This window comes from Triturus cristatus, chromosome 3_2 (genome assembly GCF_964204655.1).
Source record: "Triturus cristatus chromosome 3_2, aTriCri1.1, whole genome shotgun sequence".
NCBI classification, from domain to species: Eukaryota; Metazoa; Chordata; class Amphibia; order Caudata; family Salamandridae; genus Triturus; species Triturus cristatus.
Window position 1 is genome coordinate 330,235,662 of NC_140584.1, and position 27,656 is coordinate 330,263,317.

General features: G+C 41.8%; 1 pseudogene across 1 annotated transcript in view; it reads left to right on the forward strand.

Moving 5' to 3' along the window:
• LOC146857295 (pancreatic secretory granule membrane major glycoprotein GP2-like) overlaps positions 1 to 27,656 on the forward strand; it is a 233,415-nt pseudogene that overhangs the window by 79,711 nt on the left and 126,048 nt on the right. Inside the window, exons 4-6 of the transcript XR_014979886.1 lie at positions 6,881 to 7,095; positions 16,168 to 16,319; positions 26,808 to 27,053. The product of XR_014979886.1 is annotated as a pancreatic secretory granule membrane major glycoprotein GP2-like (transcript). The remainder of the gene's footprint in view (positions 1 to 6,880; positions 7,096 to 16,167; positions 16,320 to 26,807; positions 27,054 to 27,656) is intronic.

Consider the following 27,656-nt stretch of genomic DNA (forward strand, 5'->3'; position numbering starts at 1 on the left):
GTTTTCCTGTTTCCATCCCTCTGCACAGACTGCCTCTTGAATTATAGGTATCTCTTCCCCCTATTCCCAGCCTCGCTCACACCTACATGAGCAGTGTCATGGATCAAACCTCTCATTTCCTGCATCTATTTCCAGTTTCTGTCACACCTACATAGGATGCCTCTTGGGTGAAAGTTCTCTGATTCAGGGTACCTGGGTACTTTCAGGGTTAGGGGCCTAGGTGACATTACTTCAAGGGCAGGGGTTCTGTTAGTGCTGTCACACCCAGGCCAGGAGGAATAATGACATCACTTTTAGATTGGGGCTTCCACACTGCAGTCATGGGTGATGTCACTTCCTGGTCAGTATTTATGGGGTGGTTTCACCTCCATGAAACATGTCACTTCTAGGTCAAGGCTCTTAGGTGGTCAGGGCTTATGGGTGATGCCACTCCCTGTTCACATTGGTTGGAAGTGATATCCTTTATAGGGCGGGGCTTCCAGAGTGTGCCCATCGGTCATATTATGCAAATCCTGCAGACTTTTGTGTTTGACGGAAGATATCCTACTTTACTACTGTGGCTGTACACATGGTTACATGGGAATGTCTGAAGGGAGTATAAGTGTATTGTGGTGGGGAGTGTGGGGAGTGTATACAGTTATTGTGGGGTGTCTGCATGAGTGTATATGGTCATTTTGGTTGTGTCTGTAGGGATGTTCTATGTGGGAGTGTCTGTCGGGTTGGCTTTATGATTATTTTAGGGGCATCTGCTAGGGTCTGTAAGGGTATTGCCTGGTAATGTCTGTAGAGAGCCAATCGTTATTGTGTCTGTGCAGTGTGTAGGAATATTGTGGTAGTGTCTTCAGGGTGATGTTTTTAGGGGAGCTAAGGACTATTCTAGAAGTGTATGTAGTGATGTCCAGGCGTTTTTAGTGGTGTCATCTGAGAACGTTAAGGATACTGTCTGGGTGTCTATTATAAAAATGCTGATTGTTACAGAGATGTCTAGGATTATGGAGGCAGTGTCTGCAGTTATTCTGGATGATCTTTGCAGAGTGTTATCTTCCTGCGGTGGTGTCTGTCCATGGTAATTTAGGCAGAGGTGTGTGTTTGTTTGTGTATCATGTCTGGGTATATTTGGTTATTTTGGGCTGCTTGTGTAGATGTCTAGGATGTAGGGTGGCTACAGGGAAGCCTGAATTTAATCAATGGCAGTCTGGATTGTGGGGGTGTACGTTTAATGTTTTAAGCGTTGTTCGGAACGTGACGTCTAGGTTTGTTTTATGTGAATGTCTCTTTGAGAGCTTATGGTTACTGTGTGGTAATATCTGTAGGCGAGCCTAGGTTTATAGTGATGATATATGGGGGTATTTTGAAATCTGCATCTGTACATAGGGTTATTGTGGGCTTGTCGAGGCTTGTCTAGGGTTATAGCTGTAGTTGGCTAAAGAGTCTAGAGCTATTGTGCATGTTTCTATGAGGTTATCGAGAGCTATTGAACTGATGTATGTGGTGGATTTTAGTGTCATTGTTTGAATATCTGGGGCATTTAAAGCTATTGTGCTACCTATGGGGGTTTCTACAGCTACTGTGGGATTTACTTTTATGGTGACTTTAAGCATATTCAGGGTTTGTCATTGATTATTGTGGGTTTCTCTGATTAGAGACCTACTATTGGTATTAATATCTAGTGTTATTGAATGTGGTGTCTTCATAAGTATCAAGGAGTATTCAGGTGGTGTCTGCGGAGGTGCTAGGGTTACTATAGTGGTCTCTGTAAGGGTGTCTATTGAGATTGTGGGGGTGTTTAGAGTTATTGTGGGGAGTGACGTTTCTAAGATTATTGTGGTTGTGTCTGTGGGGGAGTTGAGGGTAATTGTGATTTTATCTTGGGGGTATCTGTTATTGTCGGGTGCACTTGGGGGTCACTAGGGTTATTGGTGTCTGTGGGGGAGATCTAGACTTACTGTCTGAGAATATCTGTGGAGAGCCTTGAGTTTTAATGGGGGTGTCTAAGGTTATTCTGGGGTCTGTTAGGCTTCCTAAAGTTGTTTTGGGTGTATCTAGGGCTACTTTTGTTGTGTCTACAGAGGAGTCCGAGGTAATTATGGGGTTAACTCAGCTAATTATAGAGGTGACTGTGTAAACATTGCAGGTTATCATGAACATGTCTGTAGAGATGTGTACAGTTATTTTGGTGGTGTCTTTGTTGGGCTCATGATGATCATAGAGCTGTCTGTGAGGCTGACTAGAGTTATTGTTTTGGAGGTGTCAGCAGAGAAATCTACAATTGTTGTGGTGCTATCTGCGGGGTTGTCTAGGCTTATATGATGGTGTCTGAGTTGGTGTTTCGTGGGGTGCTTATGGTTATTTGAGTGATTTATAGGGTTATTAGAGTGGTGGCTGTGTAGTATCCTGGGATTATTGTGGAGGTATTTGAGGAGTGTGGTAGATGGTTATTGTCAGGGTGCGCAGGATGATACTGGAGGTAATTTGGGGCTCTTTGGGGCTATTGGGGTGGGGTCAGCAATTACGACTAGGGTTATGGTGTGGCCCTCTGTTGGCCACATTTGGTAGTGTGGAGGTGCCTGTAGGGGAGACTTGCATTATTTTGGCAGTGTTTGTTGTGAGCATATGTCTGAGGATGTCTAGGATCTTAGTGGGAATAGCTAAGAAGTAAACTAGAGGTAGAATGGGAGTGTCTATGAAGTTCTGTGGTGTCCCAGGTCGTCTAATGTGATTGTGTTGGTATTCTGGTTTGTGTATTGTGGTGTATTCATCTGATGAGGAGGATTCTTGTGAAGGGGTCTATGGGATAGTTTGGTCTTCTTATAGTGATATCTGCAGGAGAATTTATAGTTATAAGTACAAATCTTTGTATGGGTATTTGAGGTTATTTCGATGGTGTCTGTAGGCTGTCTAGTGATATTGTGGTGTTAGCTGAAGGAGTTCCTAGAGTGATTGTGGAAATGTTGGTGGGGTTATTTTTCATAGTGTCAGCAGAATAGTCTTGGGTTATTATGGGGGTGCTTGGCAGTAGCTAGTGTTGTTGTGGTGATATATAAAGTTATTGAGGTGGTGTCTTCAAGGGAGACAGTGTCTATGGGTATAATGAGAGATGTATGTTGGGGTCCATCTAAGTTTATTGTGATGACATCTTGTTGGAGCCTGTGGTTATTCTGCTGATATCAGAGGGGGAGTCAAGGATTCCTGTGGGAATTTCTGTGAGGGTCTCTAACATTATTGTGGGGGTGCTTGTGGGGCAGTCTAGGGTTATTGTGGTGGTGACAGTGATGGTGTTTGTGGTTATTGTGGTGGTATCTGTTAAGGGTGGTTAGGGTTATTGCATGTAAATATTTGTGGTATAGCATAGGGTAACAAGTGGGATGTCTAGGATTGTTGTGGTGTCTGTGGCAGTGCATAAGCTGATTTTGCAATTATCTAGGGTTGCTAATATCATGTCTGTAGAGGTTTAAGGAAATGCCTATTTGTGCATGCTCTCCCCAAGCTTTTGGATTGATGCTGCTGGTTTTTGTAATCTGAAGGTGCACTGAGTCTTGCCAAACAGCAGTGGTGGCTGATGAAATTTGAAAGTGGTGAGCGCCAGAGGAATAAATCAATGAATGCTAGTAAGCGAGTGAAATGAGCGAGCCTGACGTTAAAAGGGGGGTTTCTCCCCCAAGAATATTTTAAAAAATTGGGGTATTTCGGTGTAATTTGCAGCACTCTGTCTGTAATAAATGGACCGAAAATACAGTTATTATATGCATTTGTAAAGGAAAACTCATAAAGCATTTCAAAGAATTTCTGGGTTACCAAGCAAATCTGACCTCCAAAGGGGGCTAGGGTACCAGGCAAGACTGGTATGGAAAGACTGTGTTGGCTCTAGTAGCTACATAAAATTAAAATCTGTCATCTGCATGCAGGACACATATTAACCCTCTTTGCTACTTTGTTTTAAAACTGGGACTAGATAATACAGAGATCTCTCAAGAAAATGTGTTAACCCCCAGAGTTATCTTTCCATTATTATTATTCACTGAGATATTCTGGGCACACACAGACCTGTACAACAGTTGTCTAAACCCCATACCATATCTTAAAATACAGACTTTACAAACAATTGTACTGAATAAATGTAATGCCACATTTCTTTTTGTTGCCAATTTCTTTATGTGAGAATTAAAAAAAAATGTAAAAGCAGAGGTCCAGATTTTACGTTGGGATTCATTACATTTTTGGGCACAACTCCAAAGCAAAATCTAATTTGTTAATTTTGTAAAACACTCAAATGTACTCATTATAGACCTGCTAAACATATGTGTGGCAATGCAATTTGCTTGATTACTAAATTAAAAAGTAAAATATTTAATATTTGAAACGTACCTTATGAGGCAGCTTCTGTCTGCGTCAGTCCTGCAGGTTGATGAGTTGAGACCAGGGATGTTGGTGTGTTGCCTGTTGCTGTTGCAGAGGGAGGTGTCCCAGTCTCAGCCACAGTTCACAGAGTAGCTAAAAGTGAAAGCTCTACTCTGTGGTTCCAGCTGAAATGCTATAAAGAGAAATAGGCTTAGCAGAAGCATGCGCAGTGTACTCTGGTTACAGCACGGCTCACCACATTTCCCATTAATTAACAATCCCAGGTTGGCCATGACCGGAGAGGTTGGGGTGATTCATCAACTGCGCACTATGGGGGATCACTTTGTCAATCAGCATATTATTGCACTATCAGAATATTGGAATGATCCAACGGGCACATCTATGGACATACTGGTGTACCGCCGGCTCAGCCACTCGGTGAAGAAGTTGTTGCACGCGATACCAGAAAAACCACCTAAATGGAACTTGCTCATCTCGGTTATAGCCAACCATAGCCTCACTAGACAGATAAAAACAAATGTACAATTGTATTGTGAATAACATGATTGCCAGTGATATGAATGGCAAATGGGAGCAAGAACTGGAATATGAAATCCCATATGCGCAATGGCTGTACTGCCGCCAACTGAGCAATCAGCATGTGACTTGGCCTATCAGGGTCATGAGTTGAGCCTCATGACTCTGTGACGTCATGTCAGATTAGATTGAGAGCATTTTTTGTTTCATAAGATGCATCTTTACTACAGTTATCACAGCACAATACAAAGTGCAGTGATTATTGTAGTAATGCAACGTTGCTTAGGCAGTATAAATAAATAAACCCTACCCATCCCATTTTGTCACAGAGATGGGTCGGGTCAATTATGCTTGATGACGTCATCCAGTGACGACTTGGGAAAGGATCGAGTCGTCATGCTGTAGCTTTAGCAGCCTCTGGAGGTACAGGGCTTATGCTGTACCCACCCGGGGCTGCTTGGAAATATGACACTACCTGACATAATTTGTGGGAGGTTTCAAGGGCCCCCAAACAGTGAATGCAGGGCTGGGACCATGTCAGCCTGGTTTACAGAGCTTTTATGGGTCACAAGAAAGGTGCCTGCCCTGTCTGATGCCCGTGTAGCAGAACTGGCTCGAAGCTTCCACATTTGTTTTACAATGCAATGCAATTGCCACCGGTGTTACTTAGCACCTTAAAAGAAATGCGGATGCAGCGAATAGGGTGGGCAAAGCCCCCACACCTATGGAATGAAACTACCACTGCCAAACAGGCCTCAAAAAGCCAGGTTAGGCTTGACTACATTTAAAAATACCTCAAACCAAACTCGGTTTCCTTTTATTATTGGCTGTTTGGGTATGGTTAAAAAATCTCAATGGGGGTAAGGATATTATGATCCTGTTTTTCTCACAAATCGTCGACATGTTTCAGCCCCTACACTAATGCCACTTGGAACTAAGGGTTTTCTCAGAACATCAAATACACACTGCCCTGGATACACAATCACCCCACTCGTAAAGCATGCTGCACTACTTGCATGCAAGGTGAGTTATTACTATGGATCCTAACCTCCATATTTCATCCACGAGTGCTCCCTAGAGTCTCAGAGGTGAGCCGGTCCACCACTAAAAACATTTTCTGGTGAGCAAGGATGGCTGATGATGAAGAACGACACCACAAGGGAGTGTGAGGCCATACCTTTCAATTTGTTGACTCTCAGACCACAATAGAAAGAGCAATATGTTTAGAGTCCTACCTTGACAAACAGAAGAACTATTGTTTGAGCTTCATAAAAAGGGAAAATTATTTTTGTTGACCTTACTGTGTCTCGTTTGTCCTGCAATGTTTGTGTATCATTAGAGGTAGGATGCAAATGTAGACCTCCCATAACTTTCCTCTCGTTCCCCCGACGCCCAAAAATGTGTGGCAACATAATTTGTTTATAAAAGTGGCACCCCTGGCACTCAGACCTCATACCACATCAGAACTGGAGAGAGGACCGAAGAAGGACTGCCCTGAAGGACCCAGCAAAGACAGCCTGCATGCTTTCTGAGTTTAATACATAGTGAAGTCACACAACCACACCATGTAATTCTGCACAAGACGAATCTAAGAATATTATCGGTCTGTCTGTATGGATATCTATGTTTATTGTACCAGTGTCTGTGGGGGAGTCAAATGTTATTGTGATGATATCTTTGGCGATGCCTGGGGCTACTCTTGTGGTCTACATCTGGTGTTATTTTTGTGGTGTCGTCAGGAAGTCTATGACTATTTTGAGGTAGGAGTATCCATGGGGGGTATCAATCATTATTGTGTGGTGTCTGTGGGAGCATCTAAGGTTATTGTGGTGCTGTCTGCATGGGTGTCTGGGTTTATCTGCTGGATCAGAACTGCAGAGACATCTACGTTTATGATAGGGGTATCAGTGGGGCAGCCTGGGATTATCTGTTGTGAATCTGTGAGATGGCTCTACCATGTCCCTGTGTACAGTGATTGTATTGTAACAGCCCTTCTGCATCACAGCTGAAAATGACCTGGTTCCAGAGCTCACCTGTGAGGACTTCATGACCATCTCTGTCAGTAAGTGCTTGTTGGTGGCGCTCGCCAGAATTCCGGAGAATTCCTACTTATCCAACCTGGACATGAACTGCACCATGACTACTTCAGTGCTCAATAACATCCGTGTAGCTTCTTTCACAATCCCAACTCAGAATGGAATCTGCGGGAATGTGATGAAGGTGAGACTCACAGTGGCTTTATTTGTTTTTCTTTCAATATTTGAACAATCAGAGGTAGAGTTAGAGATCCTTTACAGACAGCTCATCTCCTCGGTTTAGTTAGGTAATATTAATAATTAGAAAACTTATAACACTTATGTAGTGCACTATACCATTTGCCTTGTCTCTAGGTGCTGATAACAGTTGCTAATTATTACCCAATTCAACGGTACTCGTTTTATCGATCTCAGAAGAGTGAAAGGAAGAGCCCACTCATTCGGATTTGAACCTGTGACCTACAGGGTTACACACAGATCTCTATAAGGGATACATTAGACAATTGAGTTATTGTGCCAGCTTTTAAGGATAGCACTATGTAAATTATTGTCAATTTGATTAGTTCTATTGAGTTTTGTTTTATATAGTTATCTTGAAATTCCAGCCTACATGTGTCCACCTGGTCCATCATAGTGGTTTCCAGAGGCCCGATACTCACAGAAAGGGTTGCCTTTCCATCCTGTGCCCTTAGCAGACGTCTAGGCATATCTCTGTGGAGAGAATAACTGCTATAGCTGCTCATATCTAAGGATGCTAAGTTTAGGTTGCCCTTTAGGTTTCTCCGTATTTTGTTATAGATAACTTGATATCTACCAGTGAAGTGGGGTGTATGAATCAGTATATGTGTAGGAACTCTTCTCTAGGTTGTAGCATTGTTACAGGGGAAAGAGTGAAAGGGTGAGTGTGGAATCAACCATCTCTTTTTGACTTACACAGAGGTGCTGACTGAGTTACACTAAGTGGTTACTAGAGTTCCCATTGTAAGTGCTGACATGACATGCATTCAGATGTCTGATATTATTATTATTTGTAAAGTGTATGGCTACCCAACAGGGTTTCCCAGTGCTAAGCATTATGGGTATACCATTAGAATCTTAGCGTAGCTGCGTAACCTAAAAGTCCTATGTCTTTAAAAGTGTTCGGGAAGGCCACGAAAGATTGACATTCTCTAAAAGCAGCAGTTAGAGTGTTCCACATTTTGGGACCTAAATAGGAGAAAGACCTACCACCTTGGTGGGTTCTCCTCACTCTGGGAACTGTTATGTTATGTTAAAACAACTTATAAAGCGCGCAAATACCCAAAGGTGTCTCGGCGCTCGGCGCTAACTGTGAAATAATTGCTATTGGGTGATTGAAAAGTCAACTGGTATAATAGAGTACCACCAGAGATCTACGATAAAGTAGCCTTAAATTTGACAAGCCTTTTGCATGTAGCACTTAGCTTAGAAGTGTAAGCTTCTCAATTGGAAACCAATGCAGATCTCGGAGAAGATTGGCGGCAGACAAATATTTAGGTAGGAGAAATAATAGTCTAGCAGCCACATTTTGAACTAACTGGAGCCGTTTGAGTGAAACCTGAGGGCCCCTAAGTAAAGGATGTTACCGTAGTCTAGCCTGGAAATAATCAATGCTTGAATTACAGTTTTTTGGGCAGAGACGGGTAGAAGCCAAAGATTTCTTTTGCCATCGCAGAAAACCAAACCAAGTTGAAGCTACTTTGATGATTTGGTAATTCATTGAAAGCTTTTCATCAACCCAAAATCCTATGTTCTTAACTACAGAGACTGGAGTTGGAGGGGACCTAAGGACACCAGGCCAAAGATGTGGACCCCGCAAATGGGGTTGGTTACTTACCAGCAGAACTTCAGTCTTATCTCCATTCAATTTAAGGGAGTGGTATTCATCCACGCAGCCACTTTCGTGAGGCAGATGTTCAGACCATCAGAGCTGCGATTCTCCTTGGGTGATAAGGAGTCAATGATCTGAGTGTTATCTGCATAGGAAAAAAGCATAGGACCGCCGCTTTCCACTTTGTTCTCCAATGGTCGAACATAAATGTTAAATAGGGTCGGGCTAAGGGCCGAACCCTGTGGTATTCCAGATATTAAAGGAGGGGGATTATATTTGTAGGCTCTAGTAAAGACATGAAAAGAGCAGATTAAGGCTTGGCCATGAATACCAATGTTTTCCATTCTTTGAAGCAGTAATTTATGCAATACTGTATCAAACATGGCACTCAAGTCAATTAAAATCAAAGCCATAGAACCACCCTTATCCAGTTGGAGTCTAAGCTGTTCTGTGACTCAAAGTAGAGAGGTCTCTGTACTGCGGCCTGCCCTGAATCCAGAGTGAGAGGAGTAGAGGAAGCCTTTAGATTCAATGAATATGGAGATATGTTGGGTCACATGTTTCTCAAGGATTTTAGTGAATATTGGTAAGAGAGAAATTGGTCTATAACGGGATCTATGAAGAGGATCGAGATTCTGCTTCTTTAGCAAAGGCCTTACCATTGAATGGTTCCATGCTTTGGGAACTCGGACTTCTACAAGTGAACAATTCAACAGTTGTATCACCATATCCAGGAATTGGAGCCTTAGTTTACTAAGGTATGGAGGAGGAAGAGGATCTAAAGAAGAGCCAGATTTGATGGAATTCAGAGGGGTGGTAAATGACAAAACATCCACAGGCAGGAAAGTGTCAAGAGTGGAGTACAGATCGGGAACAGAAGTATTGGTTTCTCCAGCTTCAACCTGGGAGCCGACCATCAGGTCATAAGTAGTATCTTTAATTACTTGTGACTGAGAACAAGGAGAAGAGGGGATGGGTAGTAGAGAGGCCTCGATGTCCGCTACCTTCTTGCAAAAGAAGCCTGCCAACTCATTGCACTGTGACTGCGAAAGGGATATAGAGGTGTTGAAGATGGGTGGATTAGATAAAGATTTAATCACTTAAATTAATGTTCTAGAACAGTTTTGTGCCATACTGATTTTCTCTGAATAATAAAGGACTTTAGCAGAATGGCAGCTTTTATAATATTTGTTAAGGCCAGTTTATAAATCCTCACCATCCTCACAGTAGGTTGTTCGCCAGATTCTATCAAGGCGCTTACAGTTTTTCGCATAATGCATCATTAAACCATAAAACGGGGTGGAGAGATTTACGATAAGTGATATTTTTAAGGGAAAGAGCAGAGTCAAGAGAAGATCAAATCCAATTGTCAATAGTATAAGAGTTGGAACCCACCAAATGGCTCAACCCAGGAGTATTTGCCTGCAGAGTAGAATTAAGAGTGTGAACATCGAATTTAGACCAATTTCTGGTATAGAAAGCTGGGCCACGAGCCTGAGATGTAGAAATGGAAGGAATCTAAATAGCAAAAGGTATAGCAAGGTGATCCAACCATAGTAAAGGGATTGAGCAGGCTGTCAGTAGCCCCTTCAGGTTGGAAACGAGAGGATCTAGCAAGTGTCCTGCTACATTAGTAGGGACATTATTTGCTAGGTGAACATCTAGAGCTCTAAAATCCTCCAAACAAAGAGGAAGCCATTTTGCATGAGGGATTGTCAAAATGAATATTAAAATCACCTAACACAGTACAGTTAGAACATTTCATAATGAAAGGGGAGAGGGCATCTCGTACCCAAGAGCACCAGCTGCTTGCAGGACCAGGAGGGAGATAAATCAGTGTGCCCAACACAGTGAAGTTGTTAGACACAAGGAAGTTAACATAGATTCACAGTCAGGGATGGAAAGATTTTGTGTTTTGCAATAGTGATGGGCTTTAAAACAATCGCAATTCCACCACCGTTCCTATCCGGGGTATCCAGTCTAATCATACTGGAGGCTGTTGTGAACTGTAGCAATGATGTCTGGAGTAGAGGCATCATGAAGCCAGGTTTTGGTTAGAAACACAGTGTCCGGTCAGTTGTCAATTAAGAATTTTAATATTTCTAGTTGGTTTTGACTAAAGAATGGCAATTAATGTTAAAAAAGCGAAAGAAGGTAGTTTTACGTTTTGGCAATTTAGAGTCTTTAAGCAACGACGAACAAGGGGAGTCTGAGTGAGGGGTGTGCTTTTTAGGTCTTGCCTCCGCAGCGCGCATGCGCTGCTTAGGAGGACCTTTAGCCGTTGTTCTGCTCTTTTTGGAAGCACACACTCGTGCTTGTGGCTGCATCCAGCTTGCGGGAGCGCGCAGCGGCACGCCACAAGCACAAGTGCAGTGCTTCCAAAAAGAGCAGACTGCGCGCGCACACACGCAGCACTCTCGGGCTCACCTCCTGCTCCCCTCCATCTCTCTCACGCGCGCACTTAACGAGTACGGTGATTAGGTTACTGACATATAATTTCATTAGTTTATAATATTTGGGAGTAGCCCACTGATTGAAAATTGTAGCTATGCTTTTGCAAGGGAAGGTTTTCATGTACCAGTCTGATTCACAAACCCTGCAACCATGCACCACTCCCGGGCTCACCTCCTGCACCCTCCCTCTCTCTCACGCGCGCACTTAACGAGTACAGTGATTAGGTTACAGACATATAATTTCATTAGTTTATAATATTTACGAGAACCCCACTGATTGAAAATCGTAGCTATGCTTCTGCAAGGGAAGGTTTCCATGTACCAGTCAGATTCACAAACCCTTGAGCACTTTCTAATGACACTGAGGCATAACAAGTTCAAACTTTATCTGGAATATGTAGCTCAGACTGTGCAGCATTACATGGTCCAGGTGCTTTCTACATCTCTTTTGACCACTGCCAAACTATTCCACGCAATTCCGAAAGCACGGTCACCAGGCACTGTTGCAGAATTCAGTGACACTGCAAAGATGATGCATCTCCTCCCTCAGAAAGAAAAGGAACACAAACACAATATAACTTCAGGCAAAATATCTAGTAAAACTCAGACACCAAGAAAAAACGAAAATGTGGGGACACCCCTCCCTACAGTAACACATTATCGAGGTACCTTTTATAAACTTGACATTATTAAAGTTTTCTTAATACGAAGTTTGGACCTCAGCACCTGGCTTAAATTAGAATACTACCTATTTGAAATCTCACCATTGCTGACCACTCTGTTTTTAAAACTTTTTTATTTGGTTTTTGTTAGGTATACATTATTGATGCATTCTAAGTATGTGCAAGCATTTGCAAGCAGAAGGGAATTAAATGATGTCATGCAGCACCCCCCATGCTGTTTATCATTGTAATGCTTTTAAATCATCACTGTTAGCACGTTCAGTTATCGACTATTTCAGCCTAAATCTTATTGGACATACATTCCTCCCTATTGTCAACGCTTGCCAAGTAAAGAGAAATAAAGATATGTTATAATTAGTAACCCAAACAAATGCTCAGTGGATATCCCCATGAACACCACTCTTCCTTTAGGAACTAACCCTAGTTCTCCTTTGATGTTTCATAGATATTGGTTACCTTTCCCTTGCTCCTCTTGTTTTGAATCCAGTGCCTAACCCCCAAGCATTGGTTCCCCTACTTTAGTAATTTTCTCCGCATTCTAAGTGTCGTGCAGCTTACTAAGCTAAACAAGCATTGGCATAGCCAATAGGTCTTGCCTTTGGAACCTTATAAGTATTTAGTTATGCAGTACAATATCCTTGGTGCAACACCATCAACTGTTGCATGTCTAAACACTTATAAGGTCCCAAAGGCGAGACCTATTGGCTATGCCAATGCTTGTTATTGTTAGCTGCTGCAATAACATCCTGAGTAGTAGTTTTAAAATCACAATAAGCTGTGATAGGCTATTTCTGCTAACACATTACTTGGATTAGTTAAGTATCCCATTTTGCAACAATCTAGCATTTCTCCCTGGAAGATAAATCTGAAAACTTTCTTTTATATGTTAGCAATAAGCACCCAAAGCAGGTTCTTGATCGGAGAGACACAGAAATCAATAGCCCTGATGTGCAGGAAGTTTTCTCCTTTCATAAGAGAACATTAATCATTTTTCCTGTCTGGATCCACCCTGTTGGAAGACCTGCCTCAAACAGGACAGGACTTCTAAATCATGGACCTCGTGGCACTGTGGTGGATAAGCTGCTGGGCCATAGGTTTCTGGAATCAGAGCTAGCTGAGGCTCTGCCATTGGAAGTCTCGCCGTTCCCAACCTCTGAATGAGGCAGGGGAACTGTGAGTTTGGCAGGAAAAGGAAACCCTGACAATTTACAAAGGCACTTCTGCACTGCCAAACTCAAAATGGCACTCTCTGTGAGCTTGTTAGTGCTGGAGAGACCCTTCTGAAACTTCGACGAAGCTTGCCACTCATTGTGCAGTCGGTGCCGGCACACTTGCACATCCTGGACGGAGCTGAGGAAGAGTACATTGATCCCCTAGTCCTTACTCTCTCAGCTCAGTGTATGAACACAATCCCTTCTGCGTGCTCCTGTAACGCAGTGCATCTTGCCTCTGATACCTTGATTTATTCTACCTCAGCTCAGTGTACAGGGCAATCTCTTGGCTCCTACTCCCTTACCTCGATGCATCCAGCAATCCTTTGGCTCTACTCCATGAGCTCAGTGTGTGTTTTCATCCTTTGATACTTACTCTTCACCTTGATATATGCAGTGATCACCTGGTTTTCACTCTCTTTGCTCAGAGCATGACTCAATCTCCTTGTTCTTGCTTTCACTGATTATGGCATGCTGTCTGTGATCCCTGTTCTTTCTCTCTCAGCCTGGTGCATGAAGCGATTCCCTCTTTTTTACTCATTCCATTCAGTGTAGGAAGGGATCCCCGGTTTCATACCGTCTGAGCTGAGTGTGTTTGGAATCCCCTGGTCCTCACTGCTTAGCTCAGTGCATGCTCTAATCCCATGATCCCTACTGTTCAGTTCAGTGCATGTTGCAATCCCGTGGTTCCTACTGCTCGGGTCAGTGCATGCTCTGGTCCCCTGGATTTTACTTCCTCCTCTCATTGCATGCTCAGGTTGCCTAGTACTCAAGCCATCACCTTAGTGTATGCTAGGATTTGTTGCTCAGTGCGCAGTAAGTTACTCAGACCAGGAATGGCACAAATATTGCTAGCACCATATCTTGGTCCTTCCTTCTCCAGCAAAAGCCCCCGGCAGCTATCGGCCACTCTTTGTCAACCTCTGAAAGTATCTCACCCAGGCCTTCTCTGTCCCATAGCTCATATGTTATGGCACCCTGATTCATTTGTTTGATTCATTGTTTAGACAAATCCTGTACGGTGCCTCTAGACATGGAACTGACTTGTCTCAACCAACGTTTGCGTATTGAGTTATCATTTGCCAGCAGTATCAGGACCTAGCTGTAAGTTTTCAGTAAAATCTTTGTTCAGGCCAATATTTTAATTTTACATGATCCTCTGTCTGATGAACAACCATATCTAGCTGACTTCAGAGCTTTTGGTTGGAAACAGACCAGAGTCCTACACTGGTTGCCGTCAACAGGGAGGCATCATGTTATGGCCACACTAGACCTGAAGGTTGCACGCAGCCTGAAGCTGATGCCGGAGACCCTTTGATAGTGTTGATCCAGAAGACTCAGTTACTAAAACTCAGTACTTGACTTCAGATCTTCTTTGCACTGGCAGCCACCATAGTTTGGACTAAACTGGTGTAATAAGCCCCCAATTTTTTATTACAAAGATAAGTCTACTTTGCAGTTCTACACCCTCTGGAGTCTCTTCCTCTCACAAGCAGAAAGTTGAGGAGTGTCAAAATCCATGCCAAAATTTCAGGTTAGTCAATAACTATGTAAATGACTCCAATTTAGAATACTGGTCCATACATTTATCTTGTGGTTAGCCTGAAAATCTAGCATTGCCCAAATTAAAGCTGTCTTTCTCTTGTTCTTCCTTTACTCCTAAAATACTCATTTGGGATGCAACAACACTGCCTCAATTAGGTCAAATAACAGCAAACCAAAATGTCTAAAATTTGCATCTGGTAACGGTCCTATTGTGAGTAGTGTCACGATTGCATTGCGAGTAATGTTGTGATAGAAGAAAACCTGAGGTTTTGCTTCCAATTTTAAATTACAAGGTGAAAGACTGTTGCGTTCAGTCCTAACTTTTTGGACACACAAAAGCTCACAGTGTGGAATGTGGAATATCATAAAAACACCATTTCCGCCTTTTGCTCCTCATTCTCAGTGGAAACAATCAGACTTGAAGGCGCTCATGTAGTAAGAGTATTTCCCCGATAGTTTAATCACCGAGTTATAGCATGGCATTTGTAAAAAAGCCTAAATTGTGCCCTCATCATGTGTTGTGTACTTTTCTCCACCATCTAAGCAGAGTCCAATTTGTATGTGTCTGAAATTAGCTCTACCATATACTACTATGGATGGGTAAAAACTGTATCTTTTTTATAAAGGGTGCATTCCCAGTTACTCAAGTAATAGTGTTTTAGTTGCACTGCCTTGTGTGTTCACAGTAAAAGAGATGGATTGAGAAATCCTGAAGTTAGCAGGGGACATTCAACCTTTTCAACAGTATAACATTGGCCAAAGGGAGCAATTATATTGCGTTACAGTGTGCACACTGGAATTGTGTTATGACCATATTTGGGCTCTGAAAGGTGTCTTTCTTGTGTGATTCATTATTCTAACTGACCTTCAAAGAGTTTATTGAGCAGAATAACATGTGTGATTGAGTCCGTGAGATCGAAACCCTCTACCACTTCCTGGAGAAGACCCTGACTGCTCACCCTCCCTACAACAAGTGAACAAAAATAACTTGGTCATCCAGTTGGAGTGCAACAGTGTCTGTGTGGAATCACCATGGGTGTGACTGCCACAGGTCTCACATCAATCAATCAATCAATCAATCAGGTTTCTTATAAACTCACCCGTAAGCGTCTCAAGGCGCTGAGTGGGAGAAGGGAGGTGGAACTGTGGTTCAGTCGAAGAACCAGGTCATCACACAGTATTCTCTTCTTGCGGAATATTAGGCAGGATTTATCATGCAGGCCTGCCCAACCTGTGTGCAGTGCACAGTTTAGAGAACGGTGGTGTTTAAAGTAAGTCAATAGGGGGCTAGGTTGATGCCAAATAAGTAATTTAGTTCCATTGTGTTTCATTGTGTGCCTGCCAATCGATCTTGGGTGTCTTGAAAATCTGTCATGGATGTATTACTCAGGGATTGATGGGTTGAGCCTGTGCAGTGGGCATTGGAAAGCAGGTTTGCTTCCTACACCTGGGAAGTTTAGATCAGGTGCAACAATGTTTGCCGAAAAATATTGACTCATGTAACTTTGTATCTAGATTATTGGCGACCAAAAGACTTTCTCGAATGTCCTTCACATCCCCCCGTCGTTCACCAATGGATTGCTGAATGTGCCATTCTCTTGTACATATACGTCGGGTGCACAGAATGGCACGGCCCGCGTGGATTATCCCCCCACTCCTCCAGAGAGGTAAATTGGCACATGTGCACATGAAAGTCCCAGTGGCAGTGTGGAAGTGAGAGCAAAGTGTTTCATTACACCTAAAGTTTATGGAGGGAGAAAATACTTTTGAGTGCTTACATACTTGCCGACATTGTGAGGCCAATCAGAGTTCAGATATTTAAAGTTTCAAAATCACCGTAAATGACATTCCATAGGTTTTAGCCCGCTGATGACTTCCCGGTAAGTCACATCCAGTGTTAGTAAGTAGAGGTATGGAGCAGGATCCCGATTCCAGAAGCTATTTGTGGGCCGGGTCTGGGATTTGTCCGATCCTGTGAAATATTCTGAGTTTGTCCTGGTGTCATTTTCCGATACCGGCTCACAATTCAGCAGCACCCGCACATTGTCAGCATTCAGTTCTGTGCAGCAACCTGCAGACCAGTTTTTTCTTATTTCCACTTCCAGTCGAGAACAAACAAAGGCCTGATTTAAACGGCGATCAACCCTTCTTTTGTGCAAGTATCACTCTGACTGGACCCTACCTGGAGCCTATTATCTAGATGCTGATGCAATGGAAGAAAACAAAGGCACACGGCTTATCATTTCTTTTTTTTTTTTTTCTTTTTTTATTGAGCAGAGCAAGAAGGTACCAAAATACACATTTTCAATCAAAACATTTAGATCACAACAACTGGAGAAACCATTGATATAAGTATGTTGACAGACTACTTACTAAACAGCATACAGGGTATTATGTATTCTTGTGTTTTATATACTATATCATACCATTCCGTTGTATATTAACAAACTGATGAATAAGGTGTAAATGCAAAATAAGACTACGAGATCACATGTGTCTCAAATGTGATATAAAATTCATCTTGAGTCACTTAAGTCACAAATTAAGTTCTTGATTAAAGTGCAAATGCAATAGCAGCCGGTAATTTACTTTAGCAAAATACAGTACTATTAACATCAAATACAAGAATTATCACCATATAAAGTGCAAATATGATAGCAGCAAAACTTCACTTAGAAGACAACCACAGTGTTTCAATCGTATAATACGGAATATAAGGTTAGCAAGATAAAGTGCAAATACAAATAGCAGCCAATAAATAGCATACTAAAAATCACCTTAAAAAAAAAAAAATCTACATTTTCATGATTGAACCCCAGAAACAAACTGATGAATAAAGTGCAAATGCAAAATGAGGCTACGAGATCGCATGTGTCTCAAATTTGATATAAAATTCATCTTGAGTCACTTAAGACACAAATTAAGTTCTTGATTAAAGTGCAAATGCAAATGCAGCCGGTAATTTACTTTAGCGAAATACCGTACTATTAACATCAAATACAAGTATTATCACCATATAAAGTGCAAATATGATAGCAGCAAAACTTCACTTAGAAGACAATCACAGTATTTCAATCATAAAATACGGCATATAGGGTTAACAAGATAAAGTGCAAATACAAATAGCAGCCAATAAATAGCATACTAAAAATCACCTTAAAAAAAAAAATCAACATTTTCATGATTGAGCCACCGAAATTGTACGTTGCTAATCATATAAAACTTGTATAAGTAGAAAATCATTGCCCCAATCCAGTCGGGGATCAGTAGTGATTTATGATTTAAGCTGACACATTAAACACCAATAGAAAAAAATATATAATACTCTTCGAAAATTAAAAAAGCCCGCGACAACTCTACGACCTATCCTTGAGTAGGAGTAATTCTTCAAATCTTTTCCAATTTTTCTCATATTTCCTAATGCCGCCTACTCGCTTCGCATATGCCTCTTCAAATTTCCAAATCCTTTTCATTTTATAAAACCAATTTAAATGATTTGGAATCTCCTTAGATTTCCAATTTTGAAGTATCAAGGAACGGGCCACCATACAAGATATAGCTAAAAAAAACCCTATCAGAGCCAGATAAGTTGGCCTCGTCCCTTGAATACCCGAATAATGCAGTTTCAGCCTGGGGAAAAACACTCATGCCTATAACTACTCCCATATCATTAAAAATCTCCCCCCAGAACTGCTCCAATTGCGGACAGGAAAAGAAAATATGTAGCCATCCTCCTTCCTCCTCCTGATGGCAACGGAAACACTTATTAAGATGGTCGGGATATCGTTTCTGAATCATAGCCGGTCCAATAAGCGAGCCATCTTGAAAGAAAGGACATTCTTTTAAAATTAGCGGCGCGTAGGGATCTGTGTCCTAAAAGACATATTTTTTCCCATTCCTTAGGAGTGAATCTACATCCAGTATCCCTGGCTATTTTGTCAATGTGGCAGACTGTCCCCTTTGCCTGTTCATCCTTCCGCAATACAGAATACCATTTCCCAAGTCCCAAAAGCTTGGAGTCATAAAGGTCTATCATGGTATTATGTGGAGTATTCAAAATGCCCTCAATACTGGAAATAAAATGAACTATCCGCATATATTCGAGGAATGTGGGCGTTCTACAACCTTCTGCCCTAACCATAATTTCTTGCCAAGATACTATTTTATTATGGATAATAAAACATTTAAGTTGAGAGAAACCACACTCTCCCCATATCTCAATATGTCTTAGTTGCAGGTGAAGGCCAAGGCTGTTACACTCACCCAGACCCAAATATTGAAAGCCTGAGGAGCTATTTTTTTTAAAAACTGCTTGAAGTCTAAACTGAACTTCTCGTAGAGACTTGTAGTGGGTTTTCTTTGGTAATTTAGCTGTTTTTAAAAAGGCGGGCATTTGCGTTCCCCCTTCTACTACCATTTTATCCCAAAAAAAACTATCATAGACGCACTTATAATATAATAGGTCCACCACTAAATTCAATAAGGCTGCCTGATAATATGTCCGTACTTGCGGAAATGCTAGACCCCCTTGATTTATGGGCAACTGAACTGTAGCTAATTTTACTCTGGGAACCTTTTTTGCCCAAATAAATTCCCTAAACAATATATCTAACTCATTGAAATAAGATTGATTAAGACGAATAGGGACATTTAAGAATAAGAAAATCAATAGGGGAAGAATGGACATTTTAACCAAAGAAACTCTCCCTATAATAGTAAGGGGGAGGGCAGACCATTGTTCAAGGGAGCTTTTTGTCTTCTGCTTAGTTCTAAGATAATTTAGTTCAAATAATTTCTGATACTGGTAAGTAACATAAATACCCAAATATCTTATCGGGTCAGTTTTCATGGCCTGGACCCTCAAATTGTTAGGAAAGACGTTGGGATCAATATTAAGAGCCAGTATCTTGGTCTTTTTTTCGTTTATTTTGTATCCACCAATTTGTTGAAAGAGAAAAAACTCTTTAAAGGCTAGCTCTAAATTCTCTTTCGTCGGGGTTAAATATAGAATGATGTCGTCAGCGAACAACTTAACTTTTGACATCCCTGGTATAGGAGAAAAAATAGCAGCATTATTACAAATATTTAAAACCAAGGGTTCAATAAAAAAGGTAAAAAGTAGCAGGGAAAGCGGGCAACCCTGCCTGGTTCCCCGTTTTATTGTAATTTCCCCTATTTGTTCCTGATTAATAACCACCTTTGCGCTAGCACTATGATAAATATTCTTTAACATATTAATAATCTGTTGTCGAAGACCAATACGACTTAAGGTTAAAAACAATGTTTGCCAGTTCACAAGATCTAAGGCTTTTTCAGCGTCAACCATAATTATTGCGGCAGGAATTTGGTTGGTATTAAAAAAATCTAAGGCATGAATTAAAAATTGGGTATTAGTAGCCATAGATCGACCTGCTATAAAACCTGTCTGGTCCTTATGGATTATTTCTTGAGCAGCAGGAAGGAAGCGCTGAGCCCACACTTTCATCAAAATCTTGTAATCGGAATTAAGTAGACTGATTGGCCTAAAAGAGTTAACATCTAATGGGTTCTTATCTTTTTTCACAATGGATATCATTATGGACTCCTTAAATTCAGTTGGTACAGTTCCGCCCTTTCTAATAACATTAAAAAGTTTCTTTATGGGAGATACCAGTTCTTTAATAAAAACCTTATAAAATTCGATGGGAAATCCATCCTGTCCACATGCCTTACCCCCTGCCATAGAGTTAATTGCACTTTTAATTTCTTCTTCCATTATTTCATCGTCTAATTCTTTAATTCTGGCCTCTGAAAGTCTGGGAAGATCAACATCCATCAAGTACTTCCGAATTTGTTCGTTATTAACCGGATACTCTGTTGAGAAGAGCTGTCCGTAGTGATGGAGGAAAACACGTGAAACGTTATCCCTATCTGATACAACTAGTTCTGTGACCGGGTCCCTGATGGAGGTGATTAGAGAGGATTCCATTTTTTTCCTGTTGGAATTGGATAGCAGCTTCCCCATTAACTGACTCTCTTCATACATTTTTTGCTGGTAAATTTTGGAATTACATACTTCCTCAAGGATGAAAAAATCTCTTAGTTCCCTAGTAGCTCTATTGAAGGAGTTGGGGGAATGTTGTAGCATTAAGGCATATTCTTGATCCACCTTGTTCTGAAGGTTCTCAATTTGCAACCTCCGGGTTTTGGACTGCCCGGCCATGATAGCTATTATTTGGGCCCGGGCCGCGGCCTTAAAACCTCCCCAGACAGCTAAGGGGGTGGCGGTATTATTGTTAACCTCAAAATATTGTACAATCCACTCCCTAAATCCAATAATCCAATCTGCATTTTGAAGGAGGAGGCGATCCATCTGCCACCTTGATCGTTCCTTATCTCTCCCCCCCAATAGCAAGGAAACCCCAACAAGCGCATGGTCAGAAAAGGAATTACTACTAATCCATGCATTTGTCACCTGTATAGACCTTGATGTTAATAGATAATCTAGTCGAGAGGCCGAAGAAAAACGATGGGAGTAGAAAGTGAAGGATTCCATTTCTTGATGGAGATCCCGCCAAGAGTCTACAAGCCCAAACTGTTCCATAATTGCCACCATAATTTTTTTGGTATTAGGCTTCGACTGTCTTTTGTTTTTATTAGTGGAATCCTTTCTAATATCCATAATATAGTTAAAATCCCCCCCTAGAACAATTAACCCAGGAGAACTAATCAGCCTTTCGTGGATCTGGGTCAGAGGTAAGACATTATCAGATATTGGGCCATAATAATTGATCAAATTTATTATCCGACCCCTAATTTTTGTTGTTACCCAGATCCATCTCCCTAAAAAATCTCTATATACTTGAAGAAACTCCCAATCCATTCTATTAGAGAAATAGATTGCTACCCCCCTCATTGCTGCCCCTGAAGAGGCGAAAAAAGCCTTTGAGAATTTTTTAGGGATAAACAAGTTGGGGGAATTAGACTTAAGATGGGTTTCCTGAAGAAAGAGAACGTGGGGGTCCAAAAAAGCGGCCCATCTTATAAGTGCACCATATTTCTTTTTATTTAATATCCCATTGGTGTTTAACGACAGAATCTTACAACTACCAGTTGCCATACTTCTGTGCTCTATAAATCAATTCTGGCCTTCTTACTACTGCTCTTTTTCCTGCTAACACCCAACCACCCACCACCCTGAAAAGCCCTCCCCCGGAAATGTGAAAAAGCCCCCCCCCCTGTACCACGCAGGCCACATCTCCCACCTCCCACAATTGTTCCTGGGTGTCATGTTGTTACACCCGATTGGGCGAACGTGGTCACACCCCCCTAACCCCCCCCTCCTGTCCCCTGATTAGAACAAACCAAGCTTTACGGAAAAAAGAGAAAAAAAGATAGAAAAAAGAAAAGGGAAGAAAAATAATGTATCATTTCACCAGCACTTTAGAGAAAACTATGACTTGGAGGCAGGTTTTTGACTTTGTAAAGCCACCCTATGTAAGAGATGTGCATGCACTGTAAGAATGCAAGATTTGTCTGTGTTTATCAGTAATTATACAGATAATTATTTAAATGGCACCTATTCATTTATTTTTATTTAGTTTTTTCATAGCACTACTTATCCTGGTGTAGTGTGTCAAAGTGTTTTACATCAAGCACAGAACCACACAATAAAAGTGTAAATCAATGCACAGGAAATGTACAAGAAATAGACAGTAAGAGTTACAAGGTGGGTTATAATACGTTAGAACGCATTCCGTTGCAATGCATGCCTACTATGAATATGCCTTTACCACGCATACCTTTACAACGAATGTCGTTGTAAAAGCATGCATGTTAAGGGCATATTCGTGGTAAAGGTTTTTCCTGACCTGTCCCAAACTCTTAAAACCGGCCCACTTCGGACCCCTTACCCCGCCCATCAGTCCTTTTTGAAAAAAATACCCCTGGCCTGTACCCCTGCGTGATTCCCGCCCTTCTAACAAATACTCCTCCCCTGCCCTGAACCCTAAAAACCACCCCCTGCGCGACCCCCACCTCCGGCCACCAGCGTCTCTTAAAACTAGCCCTCCAGTGAGCCCTAGAAGCAGACCCTACCTCCCCAGCCAAAAAAAATAAATTAATCCCCCTTACCTTTCTACGACATCACCTGTCTAGCTCCTCTGAGGTGCGACGCACATCATACAGAGGAAGCTGAAGGGTCTGTTTCCTCTAATTACGCTGATAGCCTCAACCACCCTTACCACACACATACCTTTACCACACATGCCTTTAAAACGTAATTTGTTGTAAAGGTATGTGTGATAAAGGCGATGCATAGAAACGGTGCACCCCCTTACCACATGCATACCTTTACCATGCATACCTTACAATGCGTTAAAGCATGCTTGGTTAAAGTTATGCGGGGAAACAGTCACGTTGAAATGGCTGTTTTCCATAAGGTGTAGGAATCCTACATCTTCATATTTTTAGACATTATATGTTAAGAGTAAACGTACAGGAGAAAGTCAGGATATAAAATGTAATGCAGTGATTGGAGTTGCCTGTACTAACAAGAATTTATTAATTCCCAGAGGAGCCCTTCTTTGCGATCTTAGAATATTAACAGATTGAGAAAAAAAATAAGGATCTAACGCCATGATTTACAGTTTGCATGCAGCTCTTTAACGCCGGTAAATAGATCTCTGTGCTATATTAGATTGCAACTTATTAACTGGAAGTAACAACATGATGTCATTGTCAAAAGCAGTAGCCCACAGACCTATCTACATAAAATACACATCTATGATCTGTATTACATGAACACTCTATGCTACACAGGGCCGGACTGGCCGTAGTGGGCACCGGGCAATCCCGCGGTGGGCCGCGCGGGTGGGGGCCGGTTTTGGGCCCCTGGGGGTCGTTATTGTTACAGGTCCGTTTTCGGCCCTTTAATAAAATCGGCCGAAATCCGGCACTGGCAAAGAGCTCGACAGGGGGGGGGGAGGGGGGGGGGGCACTTTGCCAGGGCCGGTTTTGGTTCCCGGTCTGGCCCTGATGCTACATTATAAGCCAAAACTGTGATTGGATAAACCACACAACTCTCCCAGAACTGAATTAATCACCAGAGTTACTTTGTCACTATTATAATCCCATCGAAATTGCTAGGCACAGATAGATCTCTGCAGCAGGAGTCTTAACCATTTAAGATATTTAAAAAACAGCCTCTTTGTGACCAATTAAGTCAGCTAGAACATACTCACTGTCACATTTGTCCTTGTTGCCAGTTTCTTTGCAGTAGATTTTTTTTTTTTAAATGTATAAATTGACTGTCAGGCTCTGCTTTTCAAGCTCCTCCCCTCGTGACTCTGCCCCCTTTACTTTGACACACCTTGACCACTAATTTATGGATTCCCGGAATACATTTTTTCCAGTTTCAGCACTGGTCACGCCGCATGACATCAGACGAAATTACTTTCAAACCAGATGACATAATGAGAGACTTTTAAGGGCGCTGGCTAGCTTTAACCTCATCAACGCCCAACTTCACCAACAAATATGTCAATGCAGTGCAGTATTGTCTACCTGCTCGGGAAGCTGATGATTACCTCAAAACATGTTCAATCCCTAGCTTCCCCAAAAGCACTAGGATATCTGGAATTAATCTTTTGGCTGGATTTGGCTGAAACCCTGTAGCCTATGTCCTAAACATATCCCCTTGGCATGCAGGTGCTTCACATGCAGCTGTGTTGAATGTGAGGCCTGTTTTCAGTGTTGTGAAACCCTCTGCTGAACCCTTACCCTGAAATCCCTAATCTTCCACAAGCAGTTTCCCCTGCTGGCATCATGAGCATGAATTCACGAAAATATCACAAAGAGTGGACCTCTTGCCCATCCTTAATGCCCCAACAGCTTCTCTTTTTGCTGCTTAGGGGCTCCATGACTGGCACACGGGCTGAAGCCCCTGAAGGTAATCCGGCCTCCTGGAACCTTGTTTACTTTGTGCCCCTGCCTTCATAGCCCCTCAGAGTTGGAGCTTCAAGGGCACTGCCATAGTGTCAAGATTACCAAAGGAAAAGTCAGGGATAGCAGCTACCGGTAGCTAGTCCTGAAAGATGTCCATGGATGGAACCCATTACTCTGTCCACTATCATCTACCTAAACTAAAGCCTAGTCAAGAACAATACATTTTACACTGGAAAATCACTATGCTTCACAACTCACTGACAGAATCAAATAGACAGCATTACATAACCGATGCACTGGATGTTCAGTTATGCATGATCATTCACACCAATCACCCACACAAAATCTACTCATGAAAACTGTGTGTTTTATCACTGGTTTGTTGGTGTAATTTCTGATACAAACAACACTGCAGTGGTGCAGAGCCTGTGGACCTGGGGGCATATTATCAAGGGCCATATCGCCGCTTTTTCGGCTTTAAAAGCCAAAAAAGCGTCGAGATTTCCATCGCACTATAAACAAGCTCACACTGACCCTTGTTATTGCTTGTTTTCGCGCGATGGCTGCCCTGCATGCCATCGCTAATGACATGCAAAGTCGGCATTCCTGGGTAAAACAGCATGGGAGAACCCGCTAACACGGCTTCGGGGAATTATCAAGCCGGCAGCAGACCAGCGAAGCGATGTTAATAATCGCGCTAAGCCCCCTTCACCGCAGGAATTTAACTCCTGCTTTAAAGTTGACTTCGTCATCTTAGTATTGGGAGGTGGATTGCAAGGCTGAGACCACAGGGGCTTATTAGCAAGGTTTCCATTCTCGCCCAAAATATATCGTAGCATTTCCCGCGCTATTCCCGCTTTTTGCTGCTATCGCTGGATTTCCTATCGCCTTTGAGAGAGGGGTTGATAATAACGCGCTAACTCAGCGAGGAAATCTAGCGATAGCCGGCGATAGAATAAAACGCGCTAAACGTGCTCTGCGATATTTATCGCATTATGTTGATAATATGCCCCCAGGTGTTTTGTCTCAACTGGAAATGAAAAGGGGTTTGCATCGGTTGGAAGGGCGGCCCAGTCCTCATGAGACAATGATGAATGTTAAGAGACTTCACAATTTGACGATCGTGAGGCTAGACAAAGAGAGGTTTGTAAATGGTACCTCAGAGAAGACGAAGTTCTCTCTGAAGGTCATATTCTGTTGCTGATTTGGGATGACAGAGAGTTTTGGGTCTTCGCGGTGTTGTGTGTGTGACTGTGTGTATGTATGTGCATGAGTGAAAGACTGTCGACCTTGATACTGCAGAGATCTTTTCATTTTTGATGGAATTAAATAATGTCGAGGGATGATGTTTCAAACTGTTGAGGACGATTCCTAGACGTCTGAGTCCTTACTGCATAATATTGTTGATCTTTTTTTTTATTTGAGGGCATAGTTACTAGTGCATGTTTATGGACAAAGGATGCAGAGACACACAATATAGGGGCTGTGATGGCTGTTGAAGTTTGTATATAGAAATCAAATTTAGGGAGTATCGTTAGTACCTACAGTAGTAATCATGGGTGACATTGCTTACTGATTGGATTACTAATGAGGATATACTGATGTATTAATGGGACGATGCCATTGATTTGAAGTACTGTTTGGGCTAATGCGGTTGTTTGGTTTCTTGGGCTATCAAATAATAGTGATTTTATTCAGTGATTGAACTTACATATAGGGGATTGTTAAACTAATTGCGATCATGATGATGGTTTTCTCAGTTGCTATAAGGATTGTGGTTTGGTTTATCAATTTGAATTATCATGGTAAGTATAATTATTGGGATAATTAATTGTGAATTCACATATATATTTGGATAATTGTAGTGTCTTAATTGCTTAGGAAAAAATTGGAAATTCGTTTTTTGATGGGTCACTTACGGTGAGCATGTGTGGTGGCAGATTTTAGTGATTTAGTTTTATAATTAGAATTTGGTCATGGTTGGGAATACAGATGTGGATTATCGTGGTGGCTTTCCATACTGACTGAAATAAAAATGATGTTTGGTTTACTGATTAGAGTAGTGGTTCTAATCTGGTTCCTCAATTAGGGCAAACATGGCGGTGCGGTACACTACTTGGAATACCGATAGTGGTTTAATATGTGGAGTGATAGTTTGGTATATTTAATACCTGTAAATATGTTTGAAGGTGATTTGTCCTTTCAATCACAAACCTTTTTTTTATCATCAGTCAAATAGCTTTGGCCATCAACAATACCGGCTCAATTCTCACCATCATGACTGCATATTCGGATTCATCATACGCCAGGCCCATTGACAAGGATAATTATGAAGTCGCTGCGGGATCAACATTGTATTTTGGGATAATTGCAGACTTTCTAGACTCTGAAACATTTGCCCTAAGAGCAGAAAATTGCTTTGCTGGTCCAACATCCAACTCGGCTAGTAATGAGAAGGTGCTGCTGATTTCAGGCGGGTGAGTTCATCGTAAGTGCTGTGTTGTCCTCACAAAGAGGCCCTAAGGATCCATGTGCAAATATCTCTGTAAAATACTGGTTTCCAGATCCATATAGAACTTGTATTGTTGAATGCATATGGTAACTAAGCACCGGATACATTTAATATTATTGGAAGTCAATAAGTCACAGAGGTAAACAACAAGAAATACCACAGGGAGAACAGTTTAGAAACATGACAAATGAGATAGCTCACACGTCAAGCCTCCAGGGAGTTTTAGCAGGATGTAGGCTTCTTGCTTCCAGCCCTGTTGACAAATGTTCTGAAAGAACCAAATTCACTGCACAGACAGAAACACACTGGCTCCTTAGAAGATTCCAATGCACGACTTTCACTGAAGCTATGGGGCATGAGTGGCTAATGAGTCACTTCATTAGGCCGATGCTATGAGCGAAGTCTCACAAGTGGTGACTGATGACTGATAAAGTCGCTCATTGTGACCTAAGTTAGGTTTGATGATTGACAAAGTCTCTCATAGTGCCCCAAGTTAGGTTTGTGAATTTCATTCAGTTATTTTTAGATCTGACATTAAGCAACACCTTTTAATTTTATACAATTATAT